This window comes from Prionailurus bengalensis, chromosome D1 (assembly GCF_016509475.1).
Source record: "Prionailurus bengalensis isolate Pbe53 chromosome D1, Fcat_Pben_1.1_paternal_pri, whole genome shotgun sequence".
NCBI classification, from domain to species: Eukaryota; Metazoa; Chordata; class Mammalia; order Carnivora; family Felidae; genus Prionailurus; species Prionailurus bengalensis.
The window spans coordinates 92039416-92062142 of record NC_057346.1 but is presented as its reverse complement, the minus strand read 5'-3'; positions in this window follow the sequence as shown (position 1 = coordinate 92062142).

The following is a 22727-nucleotide window of genomic DNA, read 5'->3' as shown; positions in this document are numbered from 1 at the left end:
TGAGAAAATGCTGGCTTGGATTATGATATTGGATAGTGGAGGTGCGAAGAGGAAGACCCATTGAAGACCTGCTTAAGAAAGTGAATTCGTAAGCTTTGTTGCTGAATTGGATGTAAAAATAAGGAAAATAATGTAATTAATTAATTAATTAAAATGCTACATTTGGAAAAAAAAAAACAAAGCAAAACCACCATATTGGGGCACCTGCTGGTTCAGCCTGAAGAGCACAGGACTCTAGATCTCAGGGTAGTGGGTTTGAGTCCCACATTGGTTGTAGAGATCACTAAAATAAATAAACTTAAACACCATATCAATAAAGAGTGTTTACTAAGAGTTTATTGTGCATGTAACAACAGTTTGCAAACTAGGAGTTTAGCAATTTAGAAGTGATGTGAAAGTCACCAGTATGAGGTGACAGGATGGTTTACAAGGTGAAAATGAAGATATTTAACCTTTACAGTGATTGGTTAGTTTCTGTAGATGGCAGAGGATTGCTTAACAGGGATTATCTTTTAATATTTTTAGGAAGATGACTCAAGTTTCTTTTATGATTTATAAGAGGCATTTACAAGAGGCAACCTAAGTTAAGTTCTGCCTGCATTCATGAAACAAGCTAGATTTAGCTTTGCTTATGTGACTCAGATGGTTTTGTCTTCTCAGGGAATTCTCAAGTCCAGTCTCCATTTTGCATTTAATTCTAACAATTTCTAGATTTCAGGCATATGCGGTTCAGATATGGTGTCTTATTTCCCAAGGTTGGAAAGTTTACGGCTGAGCCAATAGGAATCGAAGTCATTTCACAGTCCACTGAATTTTGGAGTGACTCTAAAACACCAACAAGAATAGCCAGTAGAGTTGCCTATCTTTGTAACTCGGATATAAAGTTGAGGAACATTAAAGAGATTATGTATTCACGAGTAGATGAGATCACTTTGAGAGGGGGTGAAAAAGAAAAGCACATGACCATACTCTGAGCAACTTAACATGAAGTGCTTGAAAATAGTTTAAATTTGATGTCTTATTGATTCATCCAGGTACAGGGAATGTTTTTATATATGTGTTTATGATAAAACACCCTTTAATTCAGCTTACGTTTGTCTTTTACAGCTGTTCAAATGCGACAAACAGATACCACCTTAAGTTTAAACCCATATTACTTTAAGGGGGAAAAAACCCCAACAGCTTACATTTTATGAAATCACAGCACTGTCCAGATTTTTCTATTCAACACTTGCATTTTCACTGAATAATTAATTGCACAATGTTTAGTTTCCTTTGGCTAGTGGAGGCAAAAATTGAAATTTTAAAAGGTGGGATACAGGAGAAGAAAGGTGTTCTTTCTCTAGAAAAAATATGCATAAACCTAATTTTGCTTTGCAATTTTTATTTGCCTCTGCCAGAGGCACAGTTCTCAGGAATAATACTGTATATAAATCCCTTTATAATGTTGGTGCTTGAGGTAAGGATGTTCCAGCCAGATAAGTAGCAGGAGCCAACCTTGTTAGGAGATCAATGTGTTATAACAGATTTTAACTGAATATGGTAGTTATGTTTAAGGGGGAAAATAGCATCTGAGTGTTTTTTTAAGATAAAAAAGAAATTTGCAGTCCATCTAATCTCAATTGTACAGAAAAAGAAACTGAAGTCTGCTAAGGTTAAGTCAGTTTCTCAAGGTCATAGAAGTAGCTATAGAATAGCTGTGGAACTTGAACTCAAGTCTCCAGACTGGAACCCCCGTAACATACAAGCTGACCTGAGCTAGCATGCATGTGCATCTGATGGTGCAGCTATTTCATCAATGCTATATTGGGATTGTCTTTTGGTGATACTGTTGCTTAATTACAGTTATAATCCTTGCTATGACCAATTATCTCTAAGGGGCTAAGAGAGGTCTCTTCAGAGTTTGGGGCAGATCCAAAAACATATTTAATTTCTTCTACTCCACTAGTTGCCATCTCTTCTGGGTTTTGAGCAGCTGCCCCTTTGCCATTGTAACACTGAGGTTAAGAACACCAGGGTTTAGAAAAGCGCAAAAATCAATCATCTCTACTTCACACATTGCTGAGAATTCTCTGTTACAAAGAGCTTTCTGGAGTTGGATTTTGTTCTGTCTTGCCTACAAAACTTAGAATTCTTAATTTGCTGAGCATTTAATTCAATTATTCATTCACTCATATATTCAGCATTCTTTCATTCAACAAATATTGTTATGCATGAATTTCGTGGTAAATTGAGTAGAAGAATGCAGAAAATCCATGAATGCAGAAGGGAACAAACCAGTCCCCATGTAGCTTATAGTATCAAGTATGAAAAAAGAAACTGTCAATTAAATGTGTAAGTTCATAATTGCAAATTGTGATATGTACTATTTGAGACAGACCCAAGTGCCATGAAGAATTACACTGGAGGCACCTGAGGGGCTCAGTTAGTTAAGTGTCCAACTTTGGCTTGGGTCATGTTCTCATGATCCGACTGTGAGTTCAAGCCCTACATCAGGCTCTCTGCTGTCAGCACAGGGCCTGCTTCAGATCCTTTGTCTCCCTCTCTCTGCCCCATCCCTGCTCATGCTCGCTCGCTCTCTCTTTCTCTCAAAAGCAAATAAACTGAAGGAAAAAAAAAGAATTATAGGGGCACTTGGGTGGCTCAATTAAGCGTCCAACTTCAGCTCAGTTCATGATCTCATGGTTGGTGGGTTTGAGCCCCACAATAGGCTCTGTGCTGACACCTCAGAGCCTGGAGCCTGCTTCAGATTCCACGTTTCCCTCTCTCTCTCTGCCCCTTCCCACCTTTTCTGCCGCCCCCGCCTCAAAAATAGGTAAATATGCTTAAAAAAAAAGTTTAAAAAAGAAGAATTACACTTAGAAAGTATATTTAGATCGTAGGTTAGGGACAGTCTAAATACAAATGGGGCTGGAAACAAACACACTAAGCATTCAGGCAATTGAGTAAACAAAACATTTTGAAGAAAACCTGGAATATTCATTATTAAAGGTAATCATATTGAAGCCTTTCATAAAGAAATGTAGGTTTTTTAATCTGGGTAAATTTTTAAATTTTTATAGATACACACATCCTCAAATTACAAACCTCCTACAAACATACACACACAGTTAGTCTTTCCCTTATGATTTATACAGTTGTCTGAAACATTAGTAAGTCGTCAATTTCAGAGTATAACAGAGTTCACTATTGCAAACCATTATATATTCACATAATGTAAGTAGTCAAAATTTGGAGGATGTTTTCTGGAAGAGAATTTTTCTTAAATCTGTGTATTCTCTGCTTCTTGAATCATAAATGGGTGACCTTCCTAGATACAAGGACTGTTGGATTTGAAAGAAAAAAGAACAAAGCCTACTTTAACTATGACCACTTGCATGACATTTGGCAGGATATTTATCCTTTTTCAGCCTAAGTATCCTTACATCTATAATTTAAAAAATTGCATCCATTTTAAAAGGCTGCTCAGAGGTTGATATAATGCATAAAACAATGAACACAGAGGCGCCACCACCACAACATAAGCACAAAATATATAACAACTAATATCATGTCACCTCTATTAAAGAATTATCATACTGCATTTTAACTGTTCACTTATTTTTCTCCTCAACTGGTCTATGAATTACTTGAGGGCTGCAGCAACTCTTACAGCAGGGATTTATTTCTTTGGTTTTGAATTAAGTACCATAAATTTAAAAAATTTAACCATCTTAAAGTTGCTAAAAGGTATTAAGCATTTCCCTGCTTTCTTATATAGAGTATATTAGACTTAATGAACCCCCTTTGGAATTCTTCCAGTCTTTTGTGAAAGCCTGTTTTTTTTCTTAATATGGTTAATATCTCCATATTCACTGAGCTCTTTGATTCCTTTTGCCTACTTTTCTTTTACTCCTGTCTTTTCTTTGACCGTATGTTCTTATTTCTGTTGTACTGATACACCTGCATATTTCAGTCTTTGTTCTTCATGATCAATTATTTCTTCTAATCTTCTCTACACACACAAGCCAGATTATAAATCTTGAAACTATGATCTGTAATATATTGTATGGATTCTGAGTTAGATGTTCCTATATATGCCAAAAGCATAAGGTTTATCACATAATCTTTTAGGCACCTAATTTTGCAATTAATATGTCCTTGAAGTTGCTTTCCTTATTATGCTTTGTTGTAACAGACATACCACTTAGTATGGAAGGTTGTTACAACAGAGGTGAGATATTCATTACTTATGCCATAATTGTAGTAAAAGAGACATATTTTTTACCCAAGCAAGGATACAAACTGATACTTGGAGATATCCCAAGATTCATCTCCTCCAACTTTCTCATTACAGACATGAGGAAACAGACAAGTTAACTGATTCATGCAAAGTTACACACTAATTATGAACAGATACGAAATTTGAGCTAAAATATTTTAACTAATTCTAGGTAATTTTTGTGTTATCTTGTATCTAATAACATTTTCTAGTGTCAAAAACTCTTATCTAATGACAAATTTTAATTGTATATGATGGTGAATAAAACATATTTCTAAAATCCAAAGGAAATATAAGTTGTCAGTAAGATATGGCATTTATCTAGATACAGAGATCTAGATAGATAGATAGCTATCACAATAAATATGAAAGAGGAGTTCTTTAATCTTATTTTCTATTTTTTGGTTTGTTTGTTTTGCTTTTGAGATTCTAGTGTCAGGTCAGCCATACTTTTCTAATGTAAAAAGGTCTTCTCATTTCAAAGTCCATAAACACTTTCCTACTTTCCAATTCCTTGGTTCTTATTATGCCAAAAACTATGGGAGGGAAGAAAGAGAGGCTCTTAAAGAATGCCTAGGATATTTGTGACACTTGAGCTTACCTCTTCAATGCCAGAATTCCTAAGAACATTGGAAGTACACCCTTTGTGGTGTGGTAGGTTTAATTTACTAAGATTTCAAGTGGTCTCATTGTGCCTATTTTGCCCAGACGCCTGTAGATCATAACAAAGTCAGGAATTGGAGATTTATTTCCTTCTCACTCTTCTTCATAGGATCCAGGGTGTACTATTCCATTCTGTGTCATTTTTATGTAATTTTAGTTAGCAATGTGTAAAATTTAAATTGAACACTTATCAATATGCTACTTCTATGTGAATTCTGATAAGCGAGGGATATGAACTATGCATGCCAACCTGGATTTGCAAACCAAATCATGGACAAGCAAATCACATTTTCTATAAAGGCAGCTAATCATTTCATTGGCAGAAGAGAGAATTTTTTGGAAGGTAAAGTGTGGCATACCATTATAAGCCTTTTATTGGATTTTGACACAATATTAGGCTTTTAAATGTTTAAGGAAAAAGATACCGTATATTTTGGGTGTTTTACAGAGATTTTCCAGAAACTAAAAATAGTAGGCATCATTTGCAAATTCCAAGAAACTGACCTAAATGTATTAGCATATAAACAATAATTACTATTAAAAAAAGAAGATAAGCATGTATTATGAGCTAGTACCATATTCTGAAAAAGTTAAAACCTTGAAAATAAAGCAGCACAGAATTAATGGTTTTATTCAAGGAAAGGACAATCTGGAAATCAGTCAGCATGAATGAACCTAGCAAGAGATAGTATAATGACTTCCAGCAATGGTTGTCATCATAACTTAACATTTGCATAACTTAAAAATATCTGTGGGGTACTGGCTAGAATGATAATTCACAATACTTACTACACTTTCCAAAAAACAAAATCCACATTATCGCATTTGATCCACTCAATGATGCTGTATTGTCCAATGACAGCATGGCAGTCTCTTACCATCCACAGATATAGAGTATATATCGAGAGCTGGTTGATGACAGAATTTGAACTTGAACCTGTGTCCTTTGGGTTCAAACCTCATGCTATTGTATTCTATACTTCTCTATCTCAAAAGAGAATGGTAACTGTATTCTAATAACTCAAATTAAGTAATCAAATTTAATTCCTTATTGATTTGTAATGTCAAATACATATGCAAACATAAGTACATATTGATTTTTTAAAATAAATTCTAAAAATAGCAAATATTTTCAAAGTCAAGTTTAAAAATATCAAAAAGCACCAAAAAGTCTTCATACTGAAAATTAAAGTCCCCTGACACACCCTTATGCCAGCTTTGTTCTTCAGAGGAAAACATTTTTTAACTATTTGAGTTTAACTTATTATTCTCCCCTCTCTTTGCAAGGTGCATTTGTGCCTAGATCATCTTCATTGACATTTATATTGGGGTACTGCTTATTATTATTTTTTATTATTTTTAAATGTTTATTTATTTATTTTGAGAGAGAGAAAGCGGGAGAAGGGCAAAGAGAAAGAAGGAAAGACAGAATTCCCAAGCAGGCTCCGCACTGTCAGTGCAGAGCCCAGTACAGAGCTGGATTCCATGAACCAAATGCTGAGTTCATGACCCGAGCTGAAATCAAGAGTTGAATGCTTAACTGACTGAGCCACCCAGGCACCCCAGGACTGCTGCTTTTCAAATGTCTTCCTTAGCTCCATGCATTTCAACCCATGGACCAGTAACACCCTAAGCCCTTGCCTGGCTCACATTTCCAGCAAGCCAAATTCTAACCAGTGGTGGCCTTAGCCACCTCAGGTTTCTCCTGTTAAAGAAAATTTAGTCCTTCGTATATTTCATCATTTGTTAATCTTGACTATACATAACATTTATAAGGCATGCTTAGTACTTGCCCACAAATTCTTCAAAGGCAACTTGAATAGACATCTACTTACTGAAAACAGGTGCGTCTAGAAGCTCTGGAATTTGGTTTGGATATAATGGCAGTACTTATGGTTCTGAGGTGGTGTAAAATTCAAATATACATGAAGGTGGCTTGGCACTGCCCTCTATCCATATACTTTATATTTTTCTACAGATTCTACCTCTTGTTAGAAAACACTAGGTGCTAAGGAACTAGAAAAAGAATTAAGATGACTCACGGGGAAAATAACCCTATGCTAGTCTTTTATTCATCTCTGAACTTTTTTCCTCAATCTTGCATGTCCTCAGTACAGAGAGCCATAGATATACAAGGATAAAAGGCTTTAAATACAGAGCCCAGTGCACATTACACCGAACCTATTATCACATACTCTAACCACAGTTTCTCTTATATCACAGATGTCTCAAAATCAAATTGAATTGCTTTGCATCTTAAAGTCATTTCTTTTCTTATCCTCTCTTTGACAACAAAACTATTCAAGATCCACTCACGACAGCCTGTTTACTCTTTTGCATTTCAGTCTCTAGTAACAGAAACCCACTCTCATACTTTGGAAGGTGTATGCTAATATTGAAATAAATTTATCAGTAGATAAATCACCTGTTCAAATGAAAGGCAATTTCACGAGGATCATCATTTAGCCAACACAGTGGGGTTTCCAGATGTAGAAATGTAAAAACTAGGACAAAGGATAGATGGCTTGTTATAGGGCAATATATAGCAATGTGCCATTGGAACCTCTGATATATCTACAAATCAGTTGGAGGTGATTCATTTCTAGTAATGAGTAACATGGGGTTCATGCCATAAAAAGGCAGATGGGCCTAAAAATAAAAGCACCATATTTTGAACTCACAGGTAAATAAAGTTAGCAATATATGGAGTGTGTATTTCCATGGAAATAAAACCTAACACATATTATTTTTCCATGTTTTTTTTTCTATCTCATTTTGAAATCTCATAATATTGATGGAACTACAAAATCACCATTAGACCAACACCAAAGTAATTGTTATAGGCAAGATTGATCTGGCAGGATCAATGGAGGTAAGATCCATGGAAGTTCAAATTTATAGGCGAAAGTTCTAATAGAAAAGCAACACTTGTGGGGTGTCTGGGTGGCTCAGTTGGTTAAGCGTCTGACCGGCTCAGGTCATGATCTTATGGTTTGTGAGTCTGAGCCCCATATCGGGCTCTGTGCTGACAGCTCAGAGCCTGGAGCCTGTTTCAGATTCTGTGTCTCCCTCTCTCTCTGCCCCTCCCCTGTTCATGTCTGTCTCTGTCTCAAACCATTAAACATTAAAAAAATTTGAAAAGCAACACTTGCATATTCCTAGAATCTCCTCTGAAATACGTATTAATTACAAAGGAAAAAAAATGGCAACTTTATGGTGGAGACTTAAGCCAGCAGTCACCACTTCAAGTGATCAAGGTTAATACCAGCAGGAGTAAGATATATTGACATTATGTCCCCCTTGATAAAATGCACAGAGAAGGGCATAATACTTTATGGTATTCAATCTAATCATGAGAAAATCAGACAAACCCATTTTTCTACACATCTGACCAGTACTGTTCAAAAGTGTGATATTCATGAAAGACAAAAAGAACAGAGAAGCTGTCCTAGAGTAGAGGAAACACAGAATACTTGGTAATTAAATGCACTGTATCTCAATTAAATCTTGGAGACAAAGAAGAACATTAACAGAAAAAAATATAAAGTCAATAAGACATCAGCAAAAAAAGACATTAGTAGAAAAACTACTAAAATGTGAATAGGGTCAGTAGTTTAAGTAATATGGTTGTATAAATATTGATTTTATGGTTCTAATGATCACATTATAGTTTCAAATATATTAATGTTACGGACTCTGGGAGAATGATATAGGGAAATTCTCCGTATGATCTCGTAATAATCTATAAGATTCTATACATATAAAACTATTTCAAAATAACAAGTAAAAAATCATTACCTAAATATTTGTAAATAACAACATAGTGACCAGCAGAAAATCATTTTAATACTCTTTCCTATGAAGAGATATTATACATTTAAAGAAGTGTAGAAATTATAAATATGCCTTTAAATAAATCACCCCAAGTGAGCATATTCGTACAATTACCACTGGGCTCAAAAAATAGAATATACCAACGACCTAGAAGTGTGCCATAAGGCTCTTCCAAAAAGTTCCTTTGTCTCTTACCCCCAGTGTAATCCCGGTACTGTCTTCTAATAGCATGGAGTTTGTTTCTGAATTTTGTATCAGAGAACGTAACAATTCATAGACTACGCAGTAAGAAATGAGAGTTTTCTTTGTTCTGCATCCTCACCGACACTGGCTTTGTCATTTTTATTTTAACCATTCTGGTATGTGCAAGAAAGTACAGAGAGTTTCTGTAATACTTTTTCATTTAATCCCAGTGTTCCAAATGGCTGAATTATGGCTGTGAAAAACATTAATTAAAAAAGGAGTTCTTATCAGAATTTTAAAATATTCAGCACAATATAAACTACTTTTATATTATTAATCACATTCTAAAGTCTCATTTACAGATCCCAGAAGAAGCCAGATCTTTCTCAGAAGATTTGTCTTACAGAGACAAAATGAACAGCACTGAATACGGTGACTTGAAATTGTTTAGGTGTTGCATGCTTTTATTTTACCATAAAATTATTTCAACTATTTAAGTTTCAAGCACACACATAAAAGCATAACATTCTCTAATGAGAAAAAGGACTGATAGCTATTTTAAAGATACAGGTATTTTGTATTAATTTCATTTCAGGCTTCGACTTCCTTGATTACTATACATATCACATTTTTTCCAAATAGAAATAGGCCATTTATCAATACCATATATTGATAATTTCAAAAAAAATTTATAAAACATTGAAAGACAGTTGGAAATGACTTAAACATTCCCGTAATAGCCTGCTAACACCTGCATGAATATATTACAATGATTTGCTATAAAATAGAACTTTTAGTAAATAAAATTACCTGAGATATAGCAAGAGTGATTGATAAAGAATAACAAGTAAAAATGACAATGGACATTTTGGTAAATCTTATACAATTTATAAAATTATTTTTGATTATTTCTCAATAGTCTTATGAGATTTTTTGTTATGTTCTCAGTTGTTCATTCAACCCCAGAGAGAGTTATAAATGTCAATATATAATGTGATTCAATTTATTTATGTTTTTTGAGTTTTTATAGCTCTATACTCAGAGTTTGTCCATCACAGTGTGATTTATTCCCCAAAAAATAAAAAAAAATAAGGAAAGAAATCAATTTATTTGTGCTTCACTTTACTCTTATGTGCATCCTATAGCTGAGAAAACAGATCACATGTAAGAGGCCACATTCCTAGTATATCGCAAAACTTTCAATTCAAAGTAAACTCTGAATTAAAATCTATTATAGTATTTCCTCCTGCTTATCACTACATTATATTCTGTAGAATATGTACTTACAGTTACATTCCTCACTCAGGAAGTAAGGAGAAACCAAACCAGTGGTTTTGAAATACAGTAAAACCTTTGTGAGCAAAATTCATTCTGGAAACATGCTTGTGGTCCAAAGCACTTGTATACCAAAGCAAATTTCAAGAACCATTGGCTCAGATGTGATCATGTGCCGTTTAGTGTCACAGAACTATTCGTATTGCAAGACATCACTCATGCATCAAGTTAAAATTTATTAGAAATGTTTGCTCATCTTGCGGAACACTCGCAGAACAAGGTACTTGCAATCCAAGGTTTTACTGTAATAGAATCAATTGTGAACTTCATTAGACTTCTAACAGCTAAAACCTTGTACTTTCTTAAGGTCTATAGTCTACCCTTCCTCCTACTTTTCCTTTCCTCCCCTATTGCTCACTCCCTTCTACTTAAAGTCTTTCCCTCTTTTTTCTTCTCAAGTCATTAAGAAGTAACCATTTGAGATAAGAACAGTTGACTATTGGCAATGATCTCAAGCATTTTTAGGACATAACTTTGTTAGGGTTATCAAACCAGAAAGAAATTGGTATTTCTCTGCTCAGTTGCCCAAGAAGATACATACAGGAATTTGAGTCCCATCCTGATCTTACTCTAGGTACAGAGCCAGCTCAATACTAGAATATGAAAGAGGTGAGAGTAAAATTGAACTTGCTAGATCAGGCAGTTGGGGTTGTACTTGACTTCTCTATGTGTCCAACTATCAGAATAAGATTTGGCTATTAGTTGCCAACCTGGAACCAATGGTGGTGAACGTCCTGTCACTACTGCTTCATCCAAAATAACAGGTTTTTATTTGTGAAAACTTGACACCAATGATCCACTTCCATTCTTACTTGCACCACTTTATTCCTGTGTATATATGTATTTTGTTTAACCTTGTTTTCTTTTTATTTGAGAAAGGGTATTTATGAATTTGTTTTGTGAGTATGTAAATAAAAATCAGGTTTGACTACATGTATTAGAAAACTCCAAAATGAACAAAATGAAATTTTATTTCTCTCTCATATGTAATTGGCAGTCAGGGGTTGGCATGGCAGGTCGACGATATTAACCAGGACATTTCTTTTTAATATCATACACTGCTACCCTAGAAGCCATCTCATAGTTAACTGTGACTTGTGAAATGACAGCAAAAAGAATAAAGATGAGGAATCATGTGCTCTTTCTCTTTAAGGAATCTCTTTTGGAAATCACAAACAAACAAAAAACCCTTCTGCTTATATTTCATTTGCCAGAACTTGGTCACTAAGCCAAATCTAGCTCTAAGGGAGAAAAGAAAAATAATCATAATTGGATGCAACAATATATTTAAATAGTAACTGTATTTGACAAAGTTTATAATTATATGTCTATGTATATATAATAATATGTGTGTATATAATATACATGCATATTCCAAAATGCAAATAAATTGGAACATATATATCTTACATTTGTGTTAGTGTTGAGGGTAGAAAGACCTCAGGATCCACTGAAGGAATATTTCCTTAAGTCAAAATATTATCGTCTACAGAGGAGAAGCAGTTGAGTACCAAGCATTTCAAACTGGTTAGCTATAATATTCACCTTTTCATAACTTTAAATTTTAATAATAGAAACTAAAAACGGTATTCTTAAGAAAAATACCAGTGATTCAGTGCTAGATGACATAGCTTTAAAAAAAAGGATAGAGATAATAATTAAACCTATTTTAATTATGAGAAAAAATAAATAATATTTTGCTGGGGTACCTGGGTGGCTCATTCTGTTAAGTGTCTGACTCTTGATCTCAGCTCTGGTCATGCATGATCTCTCGGTTAATGAGATTGTGAGATCAAACCCCACATCAGGCTCTCTACTGATAGTACAGATCCTGCTTGGGATTCTCTCTCTCTGCCTCTCCCCTGTTCAAGCCCTCTCTCTCTCTCTCTGTCTCTCTCTCTCTCTCTGTCTCTCTCTCTCTCTCTCTCAAAATCAATAAATAAACTTAATAAAATAATAATTTTACCTATTTACAAAATCCAAATAATCAATAATTTTTGTTTATGATATTATAATATATAGATGTTATATTTTAAATGCATACATTATGTGGAAAATAATTTTGAAAATAACTTCTAGAAAGCCATCAACATAATAAAAATATTTTGTTGTTCAATAGTTTTTTTCAAAATTTATATTATTTTATTTATTTTAAGAATAAGCTTCCACTCCCAGAAATGTCCACATATGGATAATAAATTGTATGGTTCTAGCTATTGTTCAATGACAGTATTTTGAGTCAAATTTTGCATTACACCTATTCTGACACTTTTCCAAAGAAGACATCCAGATGGCTAACAGATGTATTTTGAGTTACTTTCACATAATTAAATGAAATACCATATTATAATTATGTCATTTCTATACTTATATATGCTTATAATTATATAAAATGAGGCCATTAATCCTAATAATGGACTTTTATAAAAAAAGTCTGCTTAGACACTCCCTGTTGACCATTTACCCAAGAGAACAAACAAACCTAACATAAATTAAGATAGTATACAAACTCTGACATTCCACCTATACACCCAGTCAACTTTATGTTTGGTCATTCACATTAAAAATATAATGATAGGATCACCTGGGTGGCTCAGTCAATTAAGTGTCCGACTCTTGATTTCGGCTCAGGTCATGATCTCACAGTTTCATGAGCTGGAGCCCCACATGGGGCTCTCTGTACTTTGGGTAGATCCTGCCTGGGATTCTCCCCCTCTCCCTCTCTCTCTGACTGTTCCCTGCTCATGCTCTCTCTGTTTCTTTCAAAATAAATAAATAAATAAATAAATGGGGCATCTGGGTGGTTCAGTTGCTGATCATCTGACTTTGGTCAGGTCACAATCTAACAGTTAGTTCAAGCCCGCCATCGGGCTCTGTGCTGACAACTTAGAGCCTGGAGCCTACTTCAGATTCTGTGTCTCCTCTCTCTCTGCCCCCTCCCCTGCTTGCTCTCTTTCTCAAAATAATAAACAAATAAACAAACTTTAAAATATATATATATATTTATTTATATATATGTTTATATATATGTTTATATATATGTGTGTGTATATATATACACACACACACACACACACACACACACACACACACAAAGAGGGTGCCTGGGTTGCTCAGTTGGTTAAGTGTCTGACTTCAGCTCATGTCATGATGTTACAATTTGTAAGTTTGAGTCCCACATCGGACTCTCAACTGTCAGTACAGAGCCTACTTTGGATCTTCTGTCCCCCTGTCTCTCTGTCCCTCTCCCTTCTCAAAAATAAATTAACATTTTACATATGTATATATATATATATTCCCAAAGTATGCTAAGTACTAAAATAAAGTAGGTTAAATATGAAAAAATACAAAATACAAAAAAAAAGTAAAAAGAATAGATTTTAGGCACAGGAGCAAGCTTCTTTTTTTGTGAGTGTATAGGATGAAACAAGATAGAAATGAGATTTAGTTGGCTTTCTGATTATTACTTACATGTCATATTATTGCTTACATCAATGGAATTTGTATTTTATCAGTTTCTTAGTCTACAGCATAGCCCTTTGTATATAAAACTGAAAAGACCCACTCTTGAAAGAAAAACTGGAGAAATAACAAGAAAGCCCACACTTTTGACGTTTACCCATCTGTATTGTACTAGCTGCAGTCTTTATCCACTGCTTTGCTATATCATATCTTCTGTTTGATATCATTGATATCATACCATATGGCATAATCATAAAATCCCCCGAAATAAAATATTTTAGGTTGAATCTAATTATATTAAGATGTTTAAAAAATTATTTTCCTAAATTAAATGTAGGACCTAATTTCTTTTTTCTCAACAGAACAAATAAAACACAATGATATTTTCACTTGATAGCACTATTTCATAACAGTGGGCATAAAAGGTAACTGTACAAAATTAAACCTGAAAAATTCTGACAAAGACAAAAAGAACACTAACTTCAATTCAGAAACCTGAAAGCAAAAGGCCAGCTTTACCACTAACTATATAATCTTGGTCTCCATACTTTACCTTATAAGCCTGATATTTTTCATAACATACACAGAATATAATATTTACCTTTCAATATTGGTTTGAAAATTCAATTAAAATTATGTGTGCATTTGTACAATTTAAACAGGGTGCACTCTATAAAACTGAAATATGAATATTAATAATTTAAAGAATAATGGTAGAAATAAAAATAAACACTATTTCAAAAAACAGAAGATTCTACAAAATCAATATACCATTTTCCCCACTTAAGTAGTAGTATTTTTAGCAATTCTGTTTCAGAGAAAATGTGTACAAAGAAACCCCCTTAGGAAATTCTTTGTTGTTATTTTTAATCTCAGAGTAATTATCTAGGAATACCCCTCAGAGTCATGTTTTCTTTAATTTGACATTTTACATATTAGAGATGATGAAAGGCAAGCCATGCCCCAGAGTTATTTAACTATATGTGTCATTGTAATTTATCAGAAGTTTCAGGAATAATGGTGATCTCTTAAAAAATAGTAATAATCCTCAAAAGCAGAATGTCATTTAAAATGCAACTTTCCCTGCTTTCCCGGCCTCTAAGTCCTCACAATGAAGAGTAGCAGTTGGATTTATGTGATTATGTTGCTGATGATCTAGGAGGGAAGAGACAAAGCAACACTCTCAGAGTCTTCCTGGTCTGTATCAAACTCTGCTATGCCAACTCCAAGGATAAAAGCACAACTTGTTTTTGTTGGTAAAGTCAGCAAATGTGACTTGAAGATAAATAGGGAGCAGATGTGATGAGTTAGATCGTTTGCTTTTACATAGACAAATGTGGCTGTAGCCATCAAACTGGGAAATGCTTCAGCTGCAGAATCCGCTTTGTCTCCTAAGTACCAAGCTTATGTTTCTTACCCTCTCGGCGGTTCTAAAGGAAGCATAGAGAACGCACCAAACCTCTGAGCTCTCATCGGAGAACGTTAACTAAAGCAAAATTAATTCTGAAAAATGATTTAAAAGGCATGTGTTGCCTTTTACACAGATTACAATGAAATGCACTCTGTTGGAGTTTTTGTTGTTAAAAAAAGAAAAGAAAGAACAAGAAAATAATGGGGGAAAAAGATGTTTGGGTGAACCGACATGGAGAAAGATTAAAAATGCAGCAGTTGTGATGGAGTTGGGAGATAAGAAAACACACACACACACACACACACACACAAACAACCTGTTATTAAATTTGGTGGGCCATTTCTGAAGGTGATATTTCTTTCCTTGAAAAGTCCAAATGCTCAGATATCGAACTTCTGACCTTTCCTCCTAAACCTTGCAGGAAGTTGCTAATCATCTGTGCCTTTGTTGTGGATGTTTAGTGCATTTTTTTAAGGCAGAGAAAAGGGAAGGCATATTCCCATTGCATTTGGAATCTCTCAGCTCAAATCTTAAAATCTAATGGTAAAATTCTATCAATTCTGAAAACCAGATCTGCCATTAACTTTTACCCCAGTCCTTCATTGTATCTGAGTGATACCTTAGGCAGGCGGCTAACACAGTTAATAGCGTAGCTGTGAATTACTTTTCATCTTTTCTTTTCCTTTTTTTTTTTAAATGTTTATTTATTTTTGACAGAGAGAGACAGACAGAGCATGAGCGGGGGAGGGGCAGAGAGAGAGGCAGACACAGAATCAGAGGCAAGCTCCAGGCTCCGAGCTGTCAACACAGAACCCGACATGGGCTTGAACCCACAGACCGCGAGATCATGACCTGAGCCGAAGTCGGAGGCTCAACCGACTGAGCCACCCAGGCGCCCCTTCTTTTCCTTTTTATACATATAACCTATAAACCTCAACAATAATTAAAACATGAACATTCATTTTTTTCTATACTCAGCCAATTTTTTTTTTTATTCTGGATGTGGTTAAGTGAGATTCCTGCTGTTTAATAATGCAAATTATTCTGACATTCTATTTTACTTCTACTAGCCCCAAAATGAAGTAATCCTTTGCATCCATTTATCTTACTATTATGTTTGATGTATCCTGTCAAACTCCGTGTAAACATGCAGCAACTACAACACTATCCAGAGACCTAACTCGAACTGACAATATTATTTTCCTAGCTTTTTTTAACATTTACTTATTTTGGAGAGTCAGAGCAAGACAGAGCACTAGCGGGGGAGGAGTAGTGAGAGAGGGGGGACACAGAATCCAAAACAGACTCCAGGCTTTGAGCTGTTAGCCCAGAGCCAAAAGCAGAGTTCTAACTCATGGACTGCGAGATCATGACCTGAGCCAAAGTTGGACATTTAACCGACTGATCCACCCAGTCGCCCCTGACAATAGTATTTTCTAATGAAAATTGCATTGCATTCCAGAAGGATTTGATAGAACAATCTCCTGATATATGACTATGCTTAATTTCTGTGACTAATGCTAAAATTTAAATGAACCATGATATCACCTAGTCCATAAAGGTGGCAACAATGACATTTTCTGTCTATCCTGAACTCTGACTTAACCTGTTAGTTTTGCAGGCCTCCAGTTCTCCAAATATAAAATGAAAATTGTAATATCTAACTCGCTGGGAGTTGAAAAAGATGAAATCATGTCATACTGCTATAAAGCTTCTAGTCCATAGGATTACTCCGTGTTTAGTTGTGCACACATATAATCTGATGGTCTGATTCTGACTCTTCCTGCCTGTGTAACTGCAGAAGCTCCTTAATCATCTAAGCTTCAATTTCTTCATCTGTGGGATAATAGCTACATCTTATAATGGTTGAAAATTAAATAAGGTAACAACTGATGAAGTGGTTACAATGGTGCCTGGCACCATAAGGCTTGTTAAATAGTAGGCTTAATAAATGTTAGTTGTTAATCTTAATTCTCCCTTTCTATAATTATTTCATCTCTATTAATCTGCAGAATTTACAGTGAATATTACAGGTATACCTCATTTTATTGTGCCTTGCTTTACTGCACTTCACAGATGTTGTATTTTTTACAAATTGTAGAAAAAAATTTGTGCTCATGTGTTGCCACAATGTTTCATAAGCCCTCTGCTCAACTCCACACCTCTATAAGGCCGATACATGTATTCAAAGTCCTTGTTCTATGCTCCCGGCTTTCAGAGCCCTGTTGCTTGTTCTGAACCTAAGACAGATTACACTGTAATCTTAAACAGCCCTTACTTACTTTGTGACTACATTTAAAATATAACTTTATAAAGTTAACTTTGAATCCATTGTTCTATTTTATGGGATACAGGGCACAAAGAGCCACAGAGAAGAAAATATGCTATATGTGCTCTCCAATCCATCCAACAGCCTGTATCACCCTATGGGAGTGACAGCCCCTTATACATATGTAATTAATTTTTTAAATAAATAAAGACCTTTTTCACATAATAAGTCTAAGAAAGTACTGAAGTTCTAAGCTTCCTGGATATATGAGATAGTAGAAATTAGAAAATGAGAGCTTTCATCCTGGGTTAGCTAGTTTGGAAGCCAAGTTACTCAGAATAAGTTACATAGCTGCTTTGAAACTCAACTTGCTTATCTGTGAATTCGAGATGGTAAGACACCTCCTGTAACTTCTTCACAGTATTGTTTCATTGAACATGTAAGAGGCTGTTCTACTTCCTCTCCCCACTAAGTACACCCATTATCTTTACTGACTTCACCTTCTAATGAGGTCATCTCAAACTGTATTCTTGCTCCTCCTTCGCACATCATCAGCGATTGCTTTCTTCATCATTCCAGATGAGTTACATTTCATTTTGTCCTCATCCTGGATCTTGTCATTATCTGAATTTTTGTAACTTCCATAATCACTGATTAAGTCACATGATGCTTTCACCACACACTGTATTTCTTCCACACATGGTGACTGTTAGTCCATATGTACAGAACTCAGTCTTCTGAAGTCTCTTCTTTGTATTCCACGATTCTTCACCTTTCTATACTTCTTATTTTCCCAGCTCAGATACCACAGCTTGTTATTTCATGAAGATTTTTGCCAATACTACAGCTCACCTTGATATTTTTTTTTAGTTTATTTATTTATTTATTTTGAGCACAAGTAGGGTGGGGCAGACAGAATCCCAAACAGGGTCTGTGCCAATCAGCACAGAGCCTGATGCAGAGCTCGAACTCACGAACTATGAAATCATGACCTGAGCCAAGATCAAGAGTCAGACACCCAATTGACTGCACCACCCAGACTTGATACTTTTAATTTTCATACCCATCTAGCAAAATACCAAACCAAGATGCAACTCTTTATGTATATATTTCAATAGCAAGAGCTACTGGATAAGTCACAATTTGTTACTATAAATTCATAATTATGAACTTCAAATACACTCCCATATATGTGCAAATAGTACTTAATTCTATAGAAAAACACAGTCATAAAAATAAACAACTAATATTTTCTGATAATCACCACCCTATGAATATATAATACAGAGAAACAGATGATAGGTAGATAGATAATAGATAGATACATAAATACTTAAATTCATACCACAGAAATAATTTTAGAAAAGTATAGTCAGTGGCATCTGGGTGGCTCAGTCAGTTAAGTGCTCAACTCTTGATTTCTGCACAGGGCATGATCTCCTGGTTCATGTGTTCAAGCCCTGCATGGAGCTTTTCACTGGCAGGAGGAGGCCTGCTTGGGATTCTCTCTCTCCCTCTCTGCCTGCACCCACCATCTCTCAAAAATAAGTGAACATTTTTTAAAAAGAAAAGTACAGGGGCGCCTGGGTGGCGCAGTCGGTTAGGCGTCCGACTTCAACCAGGTCACGATCTCGCGGTCTGCGAGTACGAGCCCCGCGTCAGGCTCTGGGCTGATGGCTCGGAGCCTGGAGCCTGTTTCCGATTCTGTGTCCGTCTCTCTCTGCCCCTCCCCCGTTCATGCTCTGTCTCTCTCTGTCCCAAAAATAAATAAAAAACGTTGAAAAAAAATTTTTTTAAATAAAAAAAAAAAGAAAAGTACAATCATGCTACATACTACATTTTAGATATTATCAAACTTAAACATATACAAATTTAGTCAAAGATGAAGAACATTTAATGAATTTGAATGCCATCTGAGATTTTAAGAAATTTTCCTAAAGAGATGGCTGTCATCCTGGATTTTACATTATAAGATTTTTTTTAAGGTTATTTATTTTTGGGAGAGAGGGAGAGAGAGAACGAGTGGGAGAGAGGCAGAGAGAGATGGGGACAGAGGATCAGAAGCAAGTGCCACACCATCAGCACAGAGCCCAATGCGGAGCTCCAACTCATGAACCATGAAATCATGACCTGAGCCAAAGTCGGATGCTTAACCGACTGAGCCACCCAGGCAACCCTAACTGCAGTTTTAAAGTTTAGATATTACACGTCTAACTTCCCCTTCTTCACAAACCACTCACTTCATGTTAGTAATTTTGCTGTGCTCTGTTTGAGTGTGTTTTCCTAACCATAATTCCCCAGTTGCTTAATTTCAGTTGTACATTTATATGGATAAAACCCTCGGCAGTTATCTCTTTATCTTGGTGGCTTTATTATTAAGATCTTTATTATTCATATACCTTTGCCTGGATTTTGTTATCCAAAGCTGTTATTTGTTGAATTTGGTTTGGTTTTGGTTTTGGTTCTATATGTCAAATGTGTTGAGTGTTACAATAGCTACATTCTTCCATTTTCAAATATTGATTTCATTAACATTCATACATTGTTCATATTCTCACTTAGAATAAGTTTCAAGAAGGCAGAGAATTGTCTGATTAAGTGCTGTTTCTAAGGGCCATAACAACAATTGGACATGTTAGGAATCCTGTAAATATTTATGTAATGAATAAATATAATAGAACCACAGTTAGGATTTAGAACTAGATCAGAGACATTTCCCAAAATGTTCAGAATGACTCAAGGCACATGGGATAGGGCATGGGTTATTTCATTAAGATATTAAATGACAAAAACCTTAGTAGTTATTGTTTGAAGTTTATATGGTTAAAGTTATATTGTTTAAAGTTTCATGGTTAAGAAAAAGATACCATTTTAAATACCCTGTTACGTTCAAAGTGGCTCCTGTTTACAGACAACTGCCAACAGTGAAGTTACTCCAGAATTTATAGAAATATTGGGAGTAAGAAAGAAGCAGAGACATGAAGGAGATCTTAGGCACACAAGGCAACTGAAAAAGTCCCACACCTAACAACATGTATTTTCTAATTTTACAGTAGTTAATAGAGGTAACATCAGACACATTTCAGATGCTATTTTTCCGTGCAAATAAGAAATTATAATGGCAGCTTGCTGGAGTAGCTGTCCCTTGTTCTAAAAAGGAAAACACTTAGAAATAATGTGTACTATATTACATATTCTCCATAAACCCATGAAATAGGGAAAAATATCCCTGGTATTTGGTCTATAATAATACATTTACATCTCTGTGGCACTTTTTATGCATTGAATATATATTTATAGACATTTTGTTTATCCAAACACGCCAGGTAGAATAGTTACCAACATTTCAAAAGTAAAGTTATCAAGGCTAAAAGAGCTTTATATTCTTAGTGGGGAAAATGTAGCAGACGAGTATCAGAGATGGATTTTATACTCAAGTCTTCTGACTGCCTATCAATTCTTATACCTCCGTGAGCTTTCTCTTCTAGTTAATAAGTAATTGATGCCAGTGTCACACATTTATAATACTCAAGACTGTCCTTGAATGCATACTCCAGATGTTCCTGATAAATATCAAGCATACTAAAGCAACCTTCAGACAAAAGAAATAGTAGTCAATATTAGACAAATAGCAGAATTTAGTCAGAATCATTTCAAAATAATAAGGAAATACTCCATTGTAAGTACATGCCTGAAGTGATTTTTTATTGAAGTATAATTCACATACAATATCCTATTAGTTTCAACCGTACATCATCATAGGGATTTGAAATTTTATACATTATGAAATGATCCTCATAAGTCTAATTACCATCCATCACCACGCAATGTTATTACAATATTATTGACTATATTCCTTATGTTGTAATTTACATCCACATAACATATTCATTTTATAGTTGAAAGTTTGTACTTCCTAATCCCCTTCATCTATTTCTCTTGCTCCTACCCTACTCCACCCTGGTAACCAACAGTTTATTTCTTGTATCCATGAATCTGCTTCTGTTTTGTTTTGCTTGTTGTTTTTTTTGTTGTTGTTTGTTTTTTAAGGTTCTGTATATAAGTGAAACAATATGGTATTTTTCTTTGTCCAATTTATTTCACTTAGGATAATACCTTCTAGGTCCATCCTTGTTGTCACAACTGGCAAGATTTTATGCTTTTTTATGGCTGATTAATATTCCATTATGTGTGTGTTCATGTGTGCATGTATACATATACAATTCATGTTTGAAAAAAAATAAGTCAACACACTTTTGAGTGTTTATCTTGGACCCCAGTCCCCTTGTCCATCTGTGTCTATACCAAGAGATTTTATAATCCACCTATAGAATCTGGAAATCTACCTGCCAACAGAAACTCTAATTGCAGGCACACGCCTCTAAAAGAATGTTCCAAATCTAAGAGTTATTAATCCAAAGGGACTTTCTCAGTTATTTTGAAATGAGGCTGACTATATTCCACTATTTATCTAATATTAACCACCTTTGTTTTAAGGTTGCTTTAGTGTCCTTGATGTTTATCAGGAACATCTGAGATATGCATTCAAGGACAAGCTTGACTTGTATAACATGAGCAATCATAAATACCTGATATCAGCATCAACTACCTGTAAAGTAGAAAACCCACAGAAGTACAAGAACTGGGAAAAGCAACAGGGTTATCTCTGGCTTTAAGTGGACCTCCCCAAGCATCTTTATTTAGAGGATTAAGTTAATATGTTCCGAGAGAGAGAGAGAGAGAGAGAGAGAAAGAGAGAGAAAGAGAGAGAAACTAAGATGATATGAATTGGTAGCATCCTATGATAGAGAAGAAATTCTTTGAGATTATTAGGATATCCAGAGCTACTAAAGTGATCATCATAATTCATTGTTTTTCATGATATATCCACATCCTTCATCTTTTGCTAATAAGTGGGGAAAAAAAACATTAGCTAATGGTTTACATGCAGCCCCACCTCCCATGATAGATCAAGGCTATAACAACATGGTCTGAGACTCTTGTTACTGTTTTCATTTTTCTCTTGCAGCACTATTTTGTTAGGAGTTATCAGTAAAGCCTGGAACTGAAGGTTTCATTTTACTGGAGTCAGCATCAGTGGAATCATTCAAATAGAGTAGGAAAAAGAGACATCCACGTCAACGACTTCATCAAGGTTTATTTTTCATTCCTTCCACTGTGTTTGCTGCTGAAATATGGTCTGACTGCTTTGCTGTATCATGGGGAAAAGCAGCAACAGAATGTGATTCAAAGCAAGCAGTTTCACAGTCTCATTGATGTAAAGAGCAGAAAAATTTGTCTTAGGTTGT